Source organism: Canis lupus, chromosome 21, assembly GCF_011100685.1.
Source record: "Canis lupus familiaris isolate Mischka breed German Shepherd chromosome 21, alternate assembly UU_Cfam_GSD_1.0, whole genome shotgun sequence".
Classification (NCBI taxonomy): domain Eukaryota; kingdom Metazoa; phylum Chordata; class Mammalia; order Carnivora; family Canidae; genus Canis; species Canis lupus.
The window spans coordinates 15,199,061-15,218,532 of NC_049242.1; the positions used below are offsets into that span (position 1 = coordinate 15,199,061).

At 34.8% G+C, this 19,472-nt stretch overlaps 1 protein-coding gene and 1 long non-coding RNA gene across 34 annotated transcripts in view; one reads left to right on the forward strand and one right to left on the reverse strand.

Moving 5' to 3' along the window:
• The window catches only part of LOC102153013, a 104,720-nt gene extending 93,059 nt beyond the window's left edge, over positions 1-11,661 (reverse strand). For all 5 annotated transcript variants that reach the window (XR_005375588.1, XR_005375584.1, XR_005375585.1 and 2 more), the window contains exon 1: positions 11,582-11,661. This is a non-coding gene — a long non-coding RNA (uncharacterized LOC102153013). The remainder of the gene's footprint in view (positions 1-11,581) is intronic.
• DLG2 (discs large MAGUK scaffold protein 2) overlaps positions 1-19,472 on the forward strand; it is a 1,987,603-nt gene that overhangs the window by 1,307,930 nt on the left and 660,201 nt on the right. The gene's annotated exons all lie outside the window — the stretch shown is intronic.

Genomic DNA, 19,472 nt, shown 5'->3' on the forward strand with positions numbered 1-19,472 from the left:
TATTTAATCAATTTTCATACAGTTGAGCTCTGCAGGTAATAAACAACCCAAAGAAAGAAACTCTCCAGGGATGATAAAAATTATCTTTTAACTCATGAATATTCCATTTGCTCATTTTCTACAGATGGATGACTTCATTTGAAAGTAATAGAAAAACAGAACAGCCTGCATGAAGTAAATAGTGCTCAGTGTAAATGGGTCATAATGAAACCAGCATCTTGGCCTGTTTATGCATGATGCATTGAGTCCCTTGAGCTTTCACTTGAAGATTTACATACATACATTCTCTTTCCTTTATATAGAGTGGAAGTATAGTATATATGCTAAATTTGGAAACGTTGAAGCAATCTAGTTTATTTCATTTTGATAAATATGTCTATTTCCACAACAAACAAATGTCCGAATATAATTAGCCCTTTTTTCTTCTTTAACAGAAGAGATTTTCTACAGAATTAAATCTAATTCTTACAGCCTGAGTTTCTTAGAGGTCGTAACAGTAGATAAAATCATTTTAGACATAGTTACAATAAAAGGTCTATTTTCTCTTAGTTGAAAATTTTGTCTTCTATTTTTATTATTATTATTTGTGTGTGTGTTGTTTTTTTCCTAAAACAGTAGGGAAAATTTGGGAGATAAGCTACTATTATATATCTATAAGTCTTGCTTTCTTCTTCTTCGTCTTTGTCTTTGCCTTCTTTTTTTACCTGCTAAAAATTATTCAAGATAATTTTTTGTAAGCTTCTCTGGTGCAAGATATGGCACTAGTCTTAGATTAGGGTAGGGGAAGAGTGAATTACAAGTAGAATAATATTCAATTCCTCGGGTGAAGTAGATTGTCCTTTGCATCCATCTCTATTCTATAATGGAAATGCCATAAGAGAGGAATATAGAAATAAAATGAGAGGGCTTAATTACAAAAAAATAAAAAGGAGATTCTGAGAAGGCTTTGTGCATCTATTTTATTTTAGTTTAGTTTAGTTTGTTCTCCAGTGAGAGTTAAGAGACACATAGTTTCCAGTTAGTTAATTCTGTATCTATAGTTGTTCTTGTTTCATCTAAAGGTATACTTTACCAGCCTGATTTAAGAGTTGAATCAGATCCTTTCTATTCCTTACCTGAATTTAAAAATTGAGTTATAATTATTATATAGCAAAGTGTACAAATCCCAAAGTGCAGTTTGCTGAGTTTTGACAAATGTACCCGAAATCAAGATACAGAATACTGCCATTACCCTAGAAAATACCCTGTCCTTTTCAGTCCATGCCCTCTCAGAAGCAACCAGTATTCTGATTTCTGATTTCTCTCTCCATGAATTAGTTTGCCTGTCCTTAAATTCACAAGAGTAGAATCATGTAATATATACTTGTTTATGTCTAGTGTTTTTTTACTCGACATAATGATTTTAAGATTCTTCCATATTGTTTCATGTACCAGTACTTGTGCTTTCTATTTATTTTTTATAGATTTTTATTTATTTATTCTTGGGAGAGAGTCAGAGACACAGGCAGAGGGAGAAGCAGGCTCCACCCCGGGAGCCCGACATGGGACTCGATCCCGGGTCTCCAGGACCACGCCCCGGGCCGAAGGCAGGCGCTAAACTGCTGAGCGACCCGGGCTGCCCATGCTTTTTATTTCTAAGTAGTATTCTTCTATATGAGTATTTCAGTTTATCCATTTTCCTGTTAATAAATATTTCAGTTTCTAGTTTTTTTGCTATTGTGATAAAGTGGCAATGAAGATTTTGTGTTAATCTTTGTGTAGGCATACCTGAAAGTAGAATTTTTGGATCATTAGGTAGGTATATGTTTAACAAAATGAGAAACTGCCGGTGTTGAATAAGGACCTACCAAACAGTTTTCAGTATCAGTTGTTCCATTTTAAACCAGCAATGCATGAAAGAGCAAGTTGCTCTGCATTCTCTCCAACATTTTATATTGTTAGTATTTTAATTTTAGCCATTCCAGTAAGTGTGTAGTGACATCTCATTGTGGTTCTGATTTGCATTTCCCTTGTGACTAACAATCTTTTCATGTATGTATTGCTTATTCATATATCGTATGCTGTATAGTGTCAGTCCAAATCTTTGCCTATTTTTTAAAAATACACTTTTCATTTTGGAATAATTTTAGATTTATAGGGAAGCTTAAAAAATGATAGAATGAGTTCCTATATACCTCTTAGCCAGTTTTTCCCGTTGATTACATTTTACATTACCATGGTATATTTGTCAACGTGAAGAAACCAACATTGGTACATTACTATACTGAACTCCAGACCGTTGAATTGTAGCAGATTGTCCATGAATGTAAACTTTTTCTTCCAAGATTCATTCCAAGGTTCCGCTTTGCATTTATTTGTCCTGTGACTCCATGTCCTCCAGTCTGACAATCTCTCAGTCTTTTTTTGTTTCTCATAACCTTGATGATCTTGAGGAATACTGACAGGTATCCTGTAGGATAAGCCCAATCTATATTTGTATGATTTTTTTTTCTTTTCTGATTACAATGGAGTTATGGATTGTTGGAAAAAATACTGCAGAGTTCAGGTGCTCTCATTACATGGTATAAAGGCATATGTGATCTCCACATAACATTTCTAATGATATTAACCTTTATCATTTGGTTAAAGTAGTGTTTTTATTCTCTTTAAAAGGAAAGAACTGGTTACTATGTGTGTATTAACCCACATATAGACATAGTATCTTTAATTTTTATATCTGTCCATTTGTATGTTGAATCTTTATATGAATGTAAGTTCATATTGGTGTCCCCCACTCTTGCAATTACAGGGTTTGTTCTACATTTCTCTTCGTGCTTCTCTGTAATTTCTCTCTCACACAGTGAGAAGACCATCACCTGCCATCTACCATAAATTTACTCAATACCAGTGTATATATAAAGTAGTTTTGAAATTTTTTATTGAAATCGTTATGAGAAACAAATTTACCAATTAGAGTGCAGTGTTTATATACAGTGTACAGATCATTTTATCTTCAACCATACAGTTTCCAGTCAAACACCATTTTCCAAGTTACTTAGGAAGTAATAGGAAGCTACTATTTTCCCATTTAAAAAACTGTATTGTGTTAACTTTTTTATTTGTAAGGATATATATATATTCAAGATGCAATTTTTTTGGTATTTATGTTCCATTTTTTTCCCAGACTATTACTTGCATTTTCATATTCTTAACAGTGACTTTTGACAAAAAGAGGTTCAGACTTTTATGAGGCCCAGTTTATCAAATTTTGGGGTTAGTGATTTTTGCATTCTGAAATATATTTGCTTATCTGTAAGTCATTAAGTTTTTTTAAAACTTTTTTAAAAAATGTTTTATTCTATGAATTTTATAGTTTTAACTTTCACATATAGGTCTTAATCTATAACAAATTATTTTTTAGATGATGCAAGGTAAATATTGACATTCAATTTTGTCCATACAGATATATGGTTGATCTAAGCACCATTTATCTGTATTTTTTTTCATATTCTAAACCACATGCAGATACAGTTTCCTACCTGACTTACCTCTGTTTTTGTTGTGTAAATTCCCATTCTCCAGCAGTGATGAAGTGTTGGCCCTCTGTTCTATATTTTTACCTGATATAATTCTGATATAACATTTATTTGAGTATTTATAATAATTGTCACAGTTTTGTGTCTTTTTTTTTAATATGTGAAATTATTTACAAATGCATTCAAACTATATTCTGATTTTTTGGTGTTACATTATCTGTAAGATAATACTATTGTCTTACTATTCATTTCCCTGTGTTCTCCCACAACTAGAGTAAACTGTCAGCTAGAGGCCATTCAGGACATTTCAATTTCTTTAAAAATAAAATATATATACATATATATATACATATGTATATATATATGTATATATTCTCTACCTTTTAGTAGCTGTGTGACCTTGGATTAGTCATGTCCTCATTTAGAAGATGGGGGTAATAGTATTTACTTCATAGTGTACATGTGAAGCTAAAACTAGTTAACAAGTCAGAATAGCTATACTTATGGGTAAACCTTCAAAATGGTCCTCAAACCAAAGAAAAAAATAGCTCATTGGCCTAAAGGAGAAGTATATTAATAGTATATTTGGAAAATACGTACTTTTAAAAGATGAAGTATGAGACAATTTACTTTGAGAAGGGTTTAGGGAAGCAATCTGTAAGCTGTACTTCCAAATTCTACATCCTCAAATTCAATTATTTTGTAGCCATTACGTATTTTAGTGAAAATATTTTAGAACCTCTAGGCTGACCCATGAAAAGTGCCCAGAATTGTTTGGCACACATCAGGTGCTAACAAAATACTGGCTATTTATTTTGTCATTTAACTGAGTAGGCATTTGGGAGGTAACTTAGCTTTAGAAACTCTTTTAGTTAATAATGAGCCCTGCTTTTGTTGTTGATACTTAGGTTGCTTTAGTTTTTCTTTGATATAGGACATTTTGTTAAATTTTTTAAAATCTTTTTAAGCCTAGTAGTTTGAAATATTACCCATGTAGGGTATATTTTTTTTACATATTCAATAGTTTCTTGATCTTTTGGAGTCATTTTAATGGTTTGTGTTTGATTCTTTTTCCTGGATGACATGAATGTCATTGCCGTAGTCCTGGATTATTTAATGGGATATCCTTATTTTTTTTTCCCTGCAGAGCAAATAAAAAATGGCAATGTAAGTTCATTGTATTTTAACTATACTGTCATAATTTTATGGATGGGAGATTTCTTCTTTGTTTTATTTTGGTTATATATGTAGATCACTTACCCATCATGGGTGAAAAAAAGCAAGTCAATCTAACAGTAGCAGAAGGAGCTGGTTGTCTTTTCCTAAAATTAGTTTTGCTGAGTCACTCTTTAGATCCATGGTTGTATCAAGTGTTCCCCTCCTATGCTCCTGTCATGTTTAGGCAGTGGAGTGTTGTCTTAATATATTATTCTCCAGGGATAACTTATTTTTACTAGACTCCATTAATAATAATCTTACTGAATCAAGACAGAGAGAGTACATATTGTATAATCCCATTTACATAAAATTCAGGATTTCATGGACAGCTAGTATCTTAATGGCATACTTTGAACTAACCTAACATTTTATGTCCTTTTAAATCTTCATTTATGTTCTATCAGATCCACCCAGTGTTATCAGAGTGGCCTGCTTCCATAATAGAAATGGAGCTAGTTGATAATAGCCCAGGGAAATTCTAAGATGTTACTCCATGCTTGGTTTACTGTATACTCAGCATTATTTTTTTTTAAGTTTTCAGTGACAGATTTAACAGAAATTTCTATATACAAAGTTACAGTTTATTCTTGAGTTGGCTGCCAGAATTTGAAGCTGAACTAAATGTCCACAGTTCTTCTCTTTTCCCCACTACCACCATTTTCCCTACTCACTTTGCAGATTCAAGTAACAGACTGTATTCACTTGTCAATTATGATTTATTAGCTAATAACCATCTGTTCCAGGATCCCTGCTGGGATTATTTAATCTAAGCTATTTCTTCCAGCTAAGGCTTTTCTTTAAGAAAGCATCATAATTAGTATGATAAAGTATTTCAGAAAGTTCTAACTTTGGAGATTTATAACAGTTTATTAACAATCTGGCTTTTCTAGTTCCCACTTAAATGCCCCTTTAACTTTGAGGAAGTTTGGGCAAAGTTTTCTTAGTAAAGGGATGTTCTACTGTAGTTTTATAATGTAATTCTCATGAGAGTGGTAACCCATGTTGGCCAAAGATTTGGTGATCTTTTCTTTTATGGGCCAAGCTTTTCCAAATTATTTTTGCCTCTTTGATTTCCAGCTAAAATCAGATACAGAGAACTAGAGAGGAAAGATTAGATAGCTGACTTGAATAATTTTGTGTGGAGTCCTACTTTGCCAAGCTCACATAAACCATCATTTTCCTTTAGTCTTAAAAGTGAAATTCCTGATATTTGTAAATATTTTGGATATTAAAAAATAAAAACAGAAACAAAACAGTAGCAATTATAACTCAGATACTAGAATCATAGATTCAAAAACTGAAACAAAATAGAAGATTGGACTTTCTTCAGATCACATGTTTGGATGGCAATAGGGTCAGGATTAGATAGATACTATGGGTCTTCTGATTCCTATACCACAAACTAGACTGCAATTTAAATGGACAAACTTTTGCTTTTTTATCATTTTTTTTTTGGGGGGGGGGGGGCTGGTTGTTTTTTGTCCTTCCCTTAAAATTATATCAAAGACTACTCAGTACATGTTTAATTAATGAACATTATCCCTATTTTAGTAACACAATATTGTCTATTTATTTTTCTATTTCTCTCAATAAACTGGTATCTCCAACTATTGTTTGTAGTATACAGCTATTTCTTACTTATCTGAAATCTTACAAGAAATTTACCAACTGACAAGGAAGTGAGGGAAGAAGAAGGAAGCCATTCTTGGAAGAAATGTTTGAGTGGGAAGAAGGGCCACTTGACTACCCCTTCATTTTAGTCCCAGAGTGTTGCAGATCATGGCAAATCTCCCAGTCAGGAATCCCTTGTGGGTCCCTAAAAGAAATCCAAGCAGTTGCTATTCCATTTGGATATACTAGCCAATTTCATTTCTGAAAGAAGAATTTTCAAGTTCTAGCAACATAAAAATTTACAACCTGAATTATTTCAGGAAAATTATGTGCCTTACATACATGGTTTAAATTGGCTTTTAATTTCAAATCCAACTGCATAACAATAGGGTATATTAAATCAGATGTTATTTGGAAACTACAAATTTAAACTTTGTAACATTTTCTAATAGTAGCAAATTCCTTGTCATCCAGGATGCTCTTCGTGTCTTTCTCTTTATCTTTATGTATGTTGAGCCATTTATCTAGACCTTGAGAGTATACTTCCCCTCTCCTTAATTCATTGTTTTATTGCCTCCTCATTCTTCTAGGCTGTTTAAGCATTACTATCGCTGCAAAACCTTTTCCTGGATACCTCCTCCAGTCACGGCCATGTGCATGTTTTATGGACTCCCAGCACTATCTTTCCACCTTTAGCATAACACTTACCTTACTGTGCTGCCTGTTTTTATACTAGTCTCCAAGATTTTTGGAAGTTACATGAACGTTGACCATTCAGTGGTCCTAACATTAGCACATTAGCATTGACCCTATTTGAACCTATAGTACTGCACACATCATTAATTAATTAATTAGTTAATTAAATGGATAAATTGATTAATTATTTATTTGAATGGGTAAATTGTATTAGTTAATGGGCTTCATTGCATACATTCCTACTGCTTGGTTCAACTTTGAATTTAGTAAGGCAGATGATTCAGTGACACTTCTAAAATCTTTCAAGAAAGGCACTATGGATGATTATTGCAGGTACACTGAGGGTTTTTTTACAGACTGCTTTTCTCCCCCCCTAATAATCACTACTCTTTGGCTTACTGGGCTGCTCCTTTAAGAGTGTTTTTTGGCAAAAAAAAAAAAAAAAAAAAAAAAAAAAGTAACTCTTTGCCAACACTTTTCTGTTGGAAAAGTAGGAGGAGCAGAAGGGAATATTTTGGGAGAGCTGTGGCTTTGGGGTTGCAATTTTGAAGACAGTTTTTATAAGGAATGAGTCTTGTTTAAAGTTTTTATTCCAATATTAGCTCAGTGGGAAAACATTTTCTTGCAAAGCTTATGAAAATTCCTTGAAGTTCCCAGGTTTGCAAAAGGAGTCCTGAACCAAGAGTCAAAAAATATGAATGCTAATCTCAACTCAATAACTTCTTAGCTAAACTTGGACGTGGTACTTAATCTCACTAAGCTTCAGTTTCCTCATTTTTTAAAAAGATTTTATTTATTTGAGGGAGACAGACAGAGAGCACGAGAGAGAGAGCATAAATGGGGTGGGAGGAAGGGCAGAGAATGAAGGAGAAGCAGACTCCGTGCTGAGCTGGGAGCCTGCCGCAGGGCTCCAGGCAGGGCTTCAGACAGGACTTGATCGAAGAACCCCATGATCATGACCTCTGTTAAAGGCAGACACTTAACTAACCCAGCCACCCAGGTGCCCCCTAGTTTCTTCATATATAAAACAGGGACCAAAACCATTATCTCATAGTAACGTATGTGAGAACAACTTGGGATACTATTATGAAATCTAACGATTTATCACTTAAAAATATATCTGTAATTAAACAATTAAAAATAATTCTAAAGACTCCTAACTCTGGGAAACAAATGAAGGGTTGTAGGAGGGATGGGAGGTGGGGGGGAAAGGAGTAACTGGGTGACAGGCATTAAGGAGGGCACAAGATGAGATGAGCACTGGGTGTTATACTATATGTTGGCAAATTGAATTTAAATAAAATTTAAAATAATAATAATTCTAAATTTTAAGTTTTCTAAAATTCAGATTTTAGGTGGCCAAATATATTGATTATTCAAATGTTTTTCCCTATATACACCCTCATATAAACATATACACATAAAGCATATAACTGCTTTATTTTTGAGTCTGAGTGGCTCCCTCAAGATCCCAAAATGTTTTTCCTGCTCTAGTAACTGAATCCTTGGTCAAAAACGTTCTCACAAGACCGCCTGTCTATTTGAATACTGGCAAGTTTATAGGAATCTGCATTTAAAATGACTTTGAATGTTGACTGGAAACCAACAACAGTAATTGTATCCTATTTGATATTGGGAAAGCTGAATGCTGTGGGTATTCTGCAAAGATTTTAGGCAGTAGTGGTTACATTTCAGAGTCTTTCTAAAGATTTCTTCTGAAGAACACATGCCACGTTGCCAAGGCAATTTACCTTATGTTGAATATTTTCTATTTTTAATCCTGTGTTTAAGGCAGTTATATATATGATGAAGGGAATAGTCTTATTCTATGAATTAATAGTTAAGTATTTTGAAGGCCTTTACCATGAACCCTCTAAATAGATGCTCTTCATTGACTCGAATAGACAAGAGGTATAAAGCTGTCACCATTCTTTCTACCTGGAATAATGCTCATTTGGGTAAATTCTGCTGATGACAATACCAGGAATGCTTAGTAACTAGTTTTTCCCTTAAGGGAAAAACCCCCTTAAGGCATAGTCCTTGTTAGTTTAGAGTGCATTTTCTCTTTTGGTTTTAAAATGCCTGAATTCCAAAACAGCAATTGGGTAAAATAGTCCTTGGTCAATTTTGATTCATAGCTCAAACAAAAGGGAGGCTTCTTTCATTCCTTGTGTTGACAAGGGATAAAATCCATACAAGTATACTGCCTCTGAATCTTTATAAGCCCTGTGATTTCAAAGAAAATTGACAAATCACCTTCAAGTGGCCTTTGAAACTGAATGTGTGCTCTGAAAATAGGAACTGCATTTTATTTGTCTTCTTTAATAAGCCTAGATATCTGGCAAAGTATTATAAAGATAATGAATATAATAAGGGTATATCAACTCTGTTCTTATCATTTTTTTAAAGATTTTATTTATTTATTTATTCATGAGAGACAGAGAAAGACAGAGACACAGGCAGAGGGAGAAGCAGGCTGCGTGCAGGGAGCCTGACGTGGGACTCGATCCCGGGACTCCAGGATCATGCCCTGGGCCGAAGGCAGGCACTAAACCGCTGAGCCACCCAGGGATCCCCTTACCATTCATTTCTACTTTTTCCTGTTTTATTGAGAAATAATTGGTGTATATCACTATATAAGATTAAAGCATACAACATGATGGTTTGATTTACGTATTTTGTGATGATGACCACAACAGGTTTAGCTAACATTCATCTTTTCATATAGATATAAAAAGAAAAGAAAAAAGAGAAGACAATAAAGGGAGAAAAGGTTTTTTATTGTGAAGGGAACTCTTGGAATCTACTCTCTTAACTTTCCTGTGTATCATGTAGCAGTGTTAGCTATAGTCATCTTGTTGAACATCACTAGTACTTATTGTCTTATAACTGGAAGTTTGTACCTTTTGGCCATCTTTCTCCATTTCCCCCTTCTCAACCTCCTGCCTCTGGAAACCATAAGTCTAATCTCATGTTCTATGAGTAGACTTTTGTTGTTGTTCTACATATAAGTGAAATCATATAGTATTTGCCTGATATTTTTCACTTAGGATAATGCCTTTAAAGTCCACCCATGTTGTCAAAAAATGGCTAAATAGTATTCCATTACACACACACACGTACACACAATTTCTATTAAACAAATTGAATTAATAATTAATAATCTTCTAAAATATAAAATACCAGATCCAGATGGGTTTACTAGTGAATCCTACCAAACATTTAAGGAAGAAATTATGCCAATTCTCTGGGATTTTTTTCTAGAAGTTAGAAGTGGAGAGAACAGTTCTTGATTCTGCAATTTTGTTCTTTTTAGTATAGTTTATTATACATAATAAGAAGTACTTTAATGATTGAAAAAAAAGGACTTCATAACTAAGTGAATGGAGCAGATTATATAATTTCTTTATCCATCCATCCATCGATGGACACTTAGGTTGCTTCCATGTCTTAGCTATTGTAAATCATGCTGCTGTGAACATGGGGTGCAGATATCTCCCCCAGTCAGTGATTTTGTTACCTTTGGATATATTCCCAGAAGTGAAATTGCTGGATCATATGGTGGTTCTATTTTAATGTTTTGAGGATACTCCACTCTGTTTTTCATACTGTATATACCAACTGTGTACAACCAAAGTTGTACAAGGGCTTCGTTTTTTTCCTCATCCAGGCCAGCATTTGTTATCATGTGTTTTTTTTGGTGATGGCTATTCTAACAAGCATATGTTGCTATCACATTCTGTATTCTTACCAATTTTTAGTAAGGAAGAATGTTATCATTTTATCACTTTATTTCAGATGGAAACATTTACATCTTAACACTGATATTTATAAATATATGATTTGTATATATATATCATACATTTGTATATATATATCATATCATATATATCACATATATATACACATATATATCCCCAAAGATAACTTTAGCAAAATCTTTATTTTTTTAATATTTTATTTATTTATTAAGAGAGAGCAAGCACAGAAAGAGAGGGGGAAACAGATTCCCTGCTGAGCAAAGAGCCCACTGGGGGGCTTGATCCCAGAGCCCCAAGATCTTGACCTGAGCTGAAGGCAAATGCTTAACCAACTGAGCCACCCAGGGTCCCCTTTAGTAAAACCTTTAAACATCAGTGTCAAATGAAGTTAATGAACGCCCATAGGACTCACCATAATATATTCTAGTTACAAGGATGAAAACAAGTTGAAATAAACAACTAAGTGGTTGTTAAATTTTTTCAGAAAGATATTTATCAATAATTGCTACTCATACTTATTTTTATGCTACTAGCAGGTAAGTGGTATGTATAGTTAACTTAATTAAGCTTATTTTTGCTTCAAAAGTAGTTTTACAGCCTTACTATTATGCTCAGCATACCACTATTTCCACTATTTTATTGAAGCTGATCATGTTGACAAATTGATTACATAAATATACTTTATGAAATCCATTCTCTATCACTTTTATTTTATTTGTAGCCTATAACTCTGGGGATCTAGGTGGGAATAATGTCTCTAAGCAGCAAGTATTCACTTACTTAATGTGTAGAACTTTCTGAGCTTCTGAAGTTGGTTTTGAGGACCTCTGTGATTTCTCCCAACCTGGAAGTTTTGGATCTGACAAAGTTCAGTGTAACATATATTTTTGAAAATCTACGATATACCAGATACTATGGTAGATAGTCATACAGAACAATAAGTAAGGCATAATTCCTGCCCTTGGAGAGCTTGAAATGTAATGGAATAGGAAAACACAAATAAACAATTAAAATATAATATGATTATAATGAGTGCTATGCAGAGGACAGTGATATAAATAATATTTGAGTATTTTTACAGCCATGTTTATGAGAGCTGTTGGTCTATAGCTATTTTTTTTTCTAATTTTTTGTCTTGTTTGGTATTAGGGTAATACTGGCCTTGTAGAATTAGGAAGTGTTCTCTCCACTTCTAACTTCTAGAAGAAATCTCAGAGAATTGGTATAATTTCTTCCTTAAATGTTTGGTAGAATTCACTAGTAAGCCCATCGGGATCTGGTGTTTTCTATTTTAGAAGGTTGTTAATAATTAATTCAATTTATCTAATAGAAAAAAATGTGTTTTCAGATCGTCTCTTTCCTCTTTTGTGAGTTTTGGTTGATTGTGCCTCTCAAGAAAATGGTCTATTTCATCTAGGCTATCAGATTGATAGGTGCATACAGTTGTTCATACTTTTCCTTTATTATCCTTTTAATGTCCATGGGATCCATAGTGATGTCCCATCTTTCCTGGCTAATTCTAGTAATTTATATCAACTCTCTTTTTCTCATATTTTTGCTTGGCTAGAGACTTATCAATTTCATTGATATTTTTAAAGAATTCTCTTTTGGTTTTATTGATATTTCTCTATTGATTTCCTTTTTTTCCCCCAATTTCACCAATTTCTGCTCTATTGTTTCTTATTTCTTTGCTTCTGCTTACTTTGGATTTAATTAGCTCTTCTTTTTCTAAGGTGAGGCTTAGATTATTTATTTTTTCTTTCTGTTATTGATTCCCACTTTAATTCTGTGTGGACAGAGAATGTACTTTGTATGACTTCAATCTTTTCTTAAGTTTACTGAGAATTGTTTTATGGCCCAGAATGTGCCTTTATCTTGGTAAACATTCTGGGTACACTTTAAAAGACCGTATGTCCTGTTGTTACTGGATAGAATGTTCCATAATTGCCAATTAGATAAGTATATTGATAATGTTCAAGGGCTTTAAATCCTTACTGAGTGACTATGTACTTATTCTATCAAACACTTAAAGAGAGATGTTGGAATCTTTACCTATATTTGTGGATTTATTTGTTTCTCCTGATATTCTAATCAATTCTGTTTCATGTCCTTTGAACCTTTTTATTTGGAGCATAAACACTGATAATCTTTATATCGTCTTAAAAAATCAGCTCATCATTTATCTCTGGTAATAGTATTTCCTATGAAATCTACTTTGATATTAATATCATCATTATAGCTTTCTTTTAATTAGTGTTAGTAGGTTCATCTCATTTCTACCTTTTTAACCTTTTTTCCTTGTTTTAGCAATTTAGAAGACTACTGTTTTACATAGACAAATGCCCTTTTGCTTTTATAGCTCATAGGTTTATAGATTTATTGGCATAAAACTTGATTTTAATATATTTTGAAGGCTATGTATATTGAGTGGTATAGAAAAGCAAAATTTGTACACATACACAAAAACATGTATATTTTTTGCTCTATTACAACATTGTTCATGCTAAGTTCCTGGTAACTGAATGCTCTGTAAATATAAAAATACAAACTTCATATGAACAGTGTGTGACCTTGGATAAGTTAGTTTCTCTTTATCTGTATCTGGCCATAGTAATAGTACATCCCTCATACAATGGTTGATAAATGAGCTATTCATATAAAGTACTTAGAACAGTTGTTGACACAGAATAAGCACTACAGAAATGTTTACTACCACTGTATCCTTTTCTTTCTAATCAATCTGTTTCCATTACATTAAAAACAGGCAGCTTATAATTGACAAGATGTAGCTGAATCTTTTTTATCTGGTCTGACAATATCTGCCTTTTACTTTTTTAAAAAAAGATTTATTTACTTCAGAGAGAAAGAGAGAGAGCATGTATAAGCAGGGGAGGAGCAGGAGGAGAGGAGAGACAGAGAGAAAGAGGGAGAGAGAATCCCAAGCAGACCCCACACTGAGTGGGAGCCTGAAATGGGGCTGGATCCCAGGCCTAAGATCATGACCTGGGCAGAAATCGAGAGCCAGGCCTTAACCAGAACCATCTGGGTGCACTGACAATATCTGCTTTTTAATTTGTGTTAAAACTATTTAAACTTGGGGGATCCCTGGGTGGCGCAGTGGTTTGGCACCTGCCTTTGGCCCAGGGCACGATCCTGGAGACCCGGGATCAAATCCCACGTCGGGCTCCCGGTGCATGGAGCCTGCTTCTCCCTCTGCCTGTGTCTATGCCTCTCTCTCTCTCTCTCACTGTGTGCCTATCATAAATAAATTTAAAAAAAAATAAAATAAAACTATTTAAACTTGGTAACTTTTTTTCAACCTTCTGAGGAACAAATACAAAAGTTGACCTTACTATTAGGCCTTAAAGTAAACCATGATAAATTCCTGAAAGTAGAACCATTTAGTCAAATTTTCTAAACACAATGTGATAAAACTAAAATTTAGTCACAAAGGGTTACTGAAAAATTTTGAGCCATTTGTAAATTTTTAAAAATATCCCTCCTAGAGCCCTGAAAGGCAAAATCAAAGCAGATGTTCAGAAATGAATAACAATTAGGATACTAATTGTAATGGTTAGGAGCGAGTGGCGAGGGAGTGAAGTCACGTGGCCCTCTTAAGGGTTCTGGCTCTGCTGCAAGCTTACTGGGATTCTGATCCAGATGCTTGAAATAAAGATAGTAATAGCTATCTTAGAGGATTTTTTTAAGATTAAATGAGATAAGAGCACTCTTTAAAGATCACTGATTTTTGTGTGTAAAGTTTCCCTGTCACAATTTAGATAAGTAAAAAAGATAACTTTCTCTGTAAAGATCAAGCCCAAATTCTGCAGCAGCCTGATCTAGGCCGCTTGTCATTCCATTTAGTCTCAAACGCTACTGCCTGAGGGCAGTCAGTGGTTGTGCGACTATAGAAGGTGCAAAGGGGCTGGACCCTTTGACCTATCAGGGAGGTTGGGGAGTCTCCGGGAGCTGGTGAGACACTTTGTTAAATAATGGTGTGAAGAGGGCTAGGAGAGGAGGTGAGTGGCAGTGCAGTCAGGAAGATAGGAGTTGTGGGGGGTGGGGGGTGGGGGGAAGGCGGGGGTGGAACACCTTCAAAGGGTTAAGGTGAGAGCCGTTCCCCATCTTTGGGCCCTGCAATGTCACATTTCTTCATCCTGTTAGTTGGCAATGCCCTGGCCTACTGTACTGATATATTTTTTTTAATTTTTATTTATTTATGATAGTCACAGGGAGAGAGAGAGAGGGGGGGGGGGCAGAGACATAGGCAGAGGGAGAAGCAGGCTCCATGCACCGGGAGCCCGATGTGGGATTCGATCCCGGGTCTCCAGGATCGCGCCCTGGGCCAAAGGCAGGCGCCAAACCGCTGTGCCACCCAGGGATCCCCTGTACTGATATTTTCATTTATTTTCCACTTCCTTTCCTAAATTAACTTTCTGCTCCTTGTCAAGGAGGCTGATTTGTATAGTTAGGGCAACAGGCCTCTGTGTCCTCAGGTTTCTAACTGGGTTCAGCAGTGGGAGGAAACAGGCGGAGGAAATGGTGGTGCCTGCAAGGCTCTCTGTGTGTTCTGGTAAACCACCTCCCCATGTTGGACTTAGGGACGCTAGCAGCACCATGTTACAGCTCACACTGTACTGTCCCTGTGGTTTCCTACACTCGGCTAGACTATTCATTTCAGGTCTTTTTTTCTTGTATATGCATTCAGTTCTATAGATTTCCCTTTGAGCCGAGCTTTCTACACCTCCCACAAATTTTATTAAGTTGTATTTTCATTTCCATTTAGTTCAAAGTATTTTAAAATTTCTCTTGAGATTTCTTCATGTGTTATTGAGAAGGACGTTATTTAATATTCAAGTTAAATTTGAGGGGTTTTCAAACTGTCTTCCTATTATTGATTTCTAGTTTAATTTCTTTGTGGTCTAAGAGCAGACGTTGTATAATTTCTACTTCATAAACTTGTTAAGGTGTGGTTTACGACTCATAATGTGGTCTATCTTGGTAAGTGTTTTATGTGAGCTTGAGAAGAATGTGTAATCTGCTATTTTTGGATGAAATACTGCATAGATGTTAATTGTCGACGGTTAATGGTACTGTTGAGTTCAGCTAAGTCCTTACTGATACATCTATCTAGCCATAGAGGTATAAGTATAATCAAATATATTGTTTACTATTTTTTTAAAAAACTGTTATCTGTTAGATCAATTAAGAATAAGAAAAATACATTTTTTGTTTTACGTATTCTCTGATATTTTTCCTTTCTCTTTGAAGGTCCATTTTTCTACACTTTATCATTTTTTTTTTCCCTCTGAAGAACTTCTTTTAACATTTCATGCAAAGCAGGTCTACTGGCAACACATTTAATCAATTTTTCTTTTTTGTCTGAGAAAGTGTATGTTTCTCCTGCACTTTTGAAAGATGATTCCTCAGAGTGCAGAAGTCCGTGTTTTTGTTTTCTTTTATATTTAAAACATTTTGCATCTTTTCTGGAAGTTGAATGTAATTCCAGTATTTACTCTTCTATAGGGAATATACCCCCCCTTTCAATTTTTTTTTCTTTTCTTTGAAATTCTGAAATTTGTATATGATATGCCCAGCTATAGGTTTTTTTTTGTGTTTTTTTGTTTGTTTGTTTGTTTGTTTTGTTTTGTTTTTTAGCATTTAACCTTCTTGGTTTTTTCAGAGCTTCCTGGATCTGAGGTTTGATGCCTGACAGTTTGGGAAAATTCTCAGTCCTATTGCTTTATATATTGCTTCTGGTTGTTTTTCTTTTTTCCATTTCTTCTTCTCGTGTTCCCATTACTTCTTATATAGGTATCTCAATTTTTTTTTAATATTTTGGGTTTTTTTATGTCTTTGTTTTTTGTTGTGTTTTTGGCTTTCAGTTTATTTATTTTTTTAAGAATTTATTTATTTATGAAAGACAGAGAGAGAGAGGCAGAGACACAGGCAGAGGAAGAAGCAGAGGGAGAAGCAGGCTCCATACAGGGAGCCTGACATTAGACTCGATCCTGGGTCTCCAGGATCAGGCCCAGGGCAGAAGGCGGCACTAAACCGCTGAGCCACCTGGGCTGCCCGGCTTTCAGTTTTAGAAGTTTCTATTACCATATCCTCAAATTCTTTGCTCAGCCATCCTCAAGCTACTAATGAAACCACTTAAAGACATTCTTTATTTCCATTACAATGTTTTTATGTCTAGAATTCCTTTTCAGTTTTCTAGAGTTTCCATCTTTCTACTTAGATTATCCATCTGTTCTTGAATATTGTCTACTTTTTCCATTAAACCTCTTAGGATATTTTTTTTTTTTTTAAGAACTGGTCTGATATTCAACATTCCTGCCATATCTGACAGTGGTTATTTAACTTGTCCAATGTCTTCAAATTGTGTGTTTTTCCTTTTATTACGCTTTGTAATTTTTTGTTAAGATGGACGTGATGTACTAGGTAAAAGGAACTGCAGTAAATAGGCCTTCAGTAATGTAACGGTCAGGTATCAGGGCAAGGATAATGATCCATACTTTTATGATTTAGTTTAGTCTTTTCATGAGATTGTGACCTTGGACTGTAAATGTCACCAGTACTTCTCTGTTGTTCCCCCTCTAGATGGTCCAGAACCTCTAGAGGGATGCTGGAGTTCACATTTCCTTTCCCCATGTAGGTTAAGCTCTAGTAAAATGATTTCTTCTCAGGGCAGGCCTTATTTAGAACAGAATACTCTGGCATGTTTCAAGTTCTCTTTGCCCCTCCCCCTGCTGGATGCTTCTAGGAGTTGTCTCCTGCCCTTACTGTGAGTCCATTAGATTTACCAGAGATAAAATTCACCAGTGTTGGTATAACCCCAAGGACTGACTGAACCCGTCTGGTGTTTCTGGGGCTTTTTAAGTTTTTTTGTTTTTGTTTTTGTTTTTTTTAAGATTTATTTATTTATTTATGAGAGACAGACAGAGAGAGAGTCAGAGACACATGCTCCCCACATGGAGCCTGATGCAGGACTCGATACTGGATCCTGGGATCATGCCCTGAGCCAAAGGCAGACACTCAACCACTGAGCCACCCAGGCATCCCTCTTCTGGAGTTCTTAACTCTCAGACTTGTCCACACTGAGCCTTCACAGTTCATCAATTACAGTTCACAGTATCATATACTGACACTGGTTCCTTTGGAGATTTCTGTTCTCATTACATGTGATTCTCTATATTCACCTGTCTTCAACTTTGTAATATAACTTGAAGTCTGGAATTGTGATGTCTCTAGCTCTGCTTTTCTTTTTCAATATTGCTTTGGCTATTCAGGATTTTTTGTGGTTCCTTACAAATCTTACAGTTGTTTATTCTAGTTCTGTGTTGATATTTTGATACAGACTGCATTAAATCTGTAGATGACTTTAGATAGTATAGACATTTTATCAGTATTTGTTCTTCTAATCCACTAGTATGGAATGTCTTTCCATTTCTTTGTGTCATCTTCAATTTCTTTCATCACTGTTTTATAGTTTTTAGAGTATAGGTCTTTCGCATCTTTCATTACGTTTATTCCTATGTATCTTGTTATTTTGGGGGCAATTGTAAATGGGATTGTTTTCTATTTTCACATTCTGCCATTTCACTAATAGAGTATAGAAAGGCAACAGATATCTGTGCATTGATTTTGTCTCCTGCAACTTTAAGTTTATCAGTTCTAGCAGGTTTTTGGTAGACTCTCTCAGGTTTTCTATATATAGTATCATGTCATCTGCAAATAGCAAAAGTTTTACTACTTGCTTACCAATTTGGATGCCTTTTTACTTTATTACCTGATTGCTGTGGCTAGGACTTCCAGTACTATGTCAAATAAAATTGGTAAGAGTGGACATCCTTGTCTTATTCCTGATATTAGGAGGAAAACTCTGTTCTGTTTTGTTTTTTTTCCATTGAGGATGATATTAGGTATGGGATTTTCATATATGGCCTTTATCATATTGGGGAGGTATGTTCTCTCTAAACCTACTTTGTTGAGGCTTTTTGTCATGAATGGATGTTGTACTTTCTCAAATGCTTTCTGAATCTATTCAAATGGTCATATGTTTTTTTTTTGTTTTTTTTTTTTTTACTTTTAGAGAAAGCGAGTGAGAGCATGAGCAGGGGGAAGGGGCAGAGAGAAAGGGAGAAGCAGATTCTGCTGAGCAGCAAACCCACTTCAGGGCTTGATACCAGGACCCCAGGATCATGACTTGCACCAAAGGCAGATGCTTAACCGAGTCACCCAAATACCTGGGTCATATGGTTCTTATCCCTCCTCCTCTTTTTGATGTGATTTATCATGTTGATTGATTTGCAAATATTGAACCACCTTTTCAACCCATGAAATTCCACTTGATTGTGGTGAGTGATTTCTTTAAATGTATTGTTGAATTCAGTTTGCTAGTCTTTTATTGAGGATTTTTGCATCTATGCTCATCAGGGATATTGGCCCATAGTTTTGTTTTAATGGTGTCTTTATCTGGATTTAGTATCAGGATAATGTTGTTCTCCTGTGGAACCATCTAAGCCTAGACTTTTGTTTGTTGGAAGTTTTTCAGTTACCACTTGAATGTCTTTGCTGGTTATCAGTCTGTTCAAAATTTATGTTTCTTCCTGTTTCAGTTTTGGTAGTTTATATGTTTCTAGGATTTTATCCATTTCTTTTAGGTTGT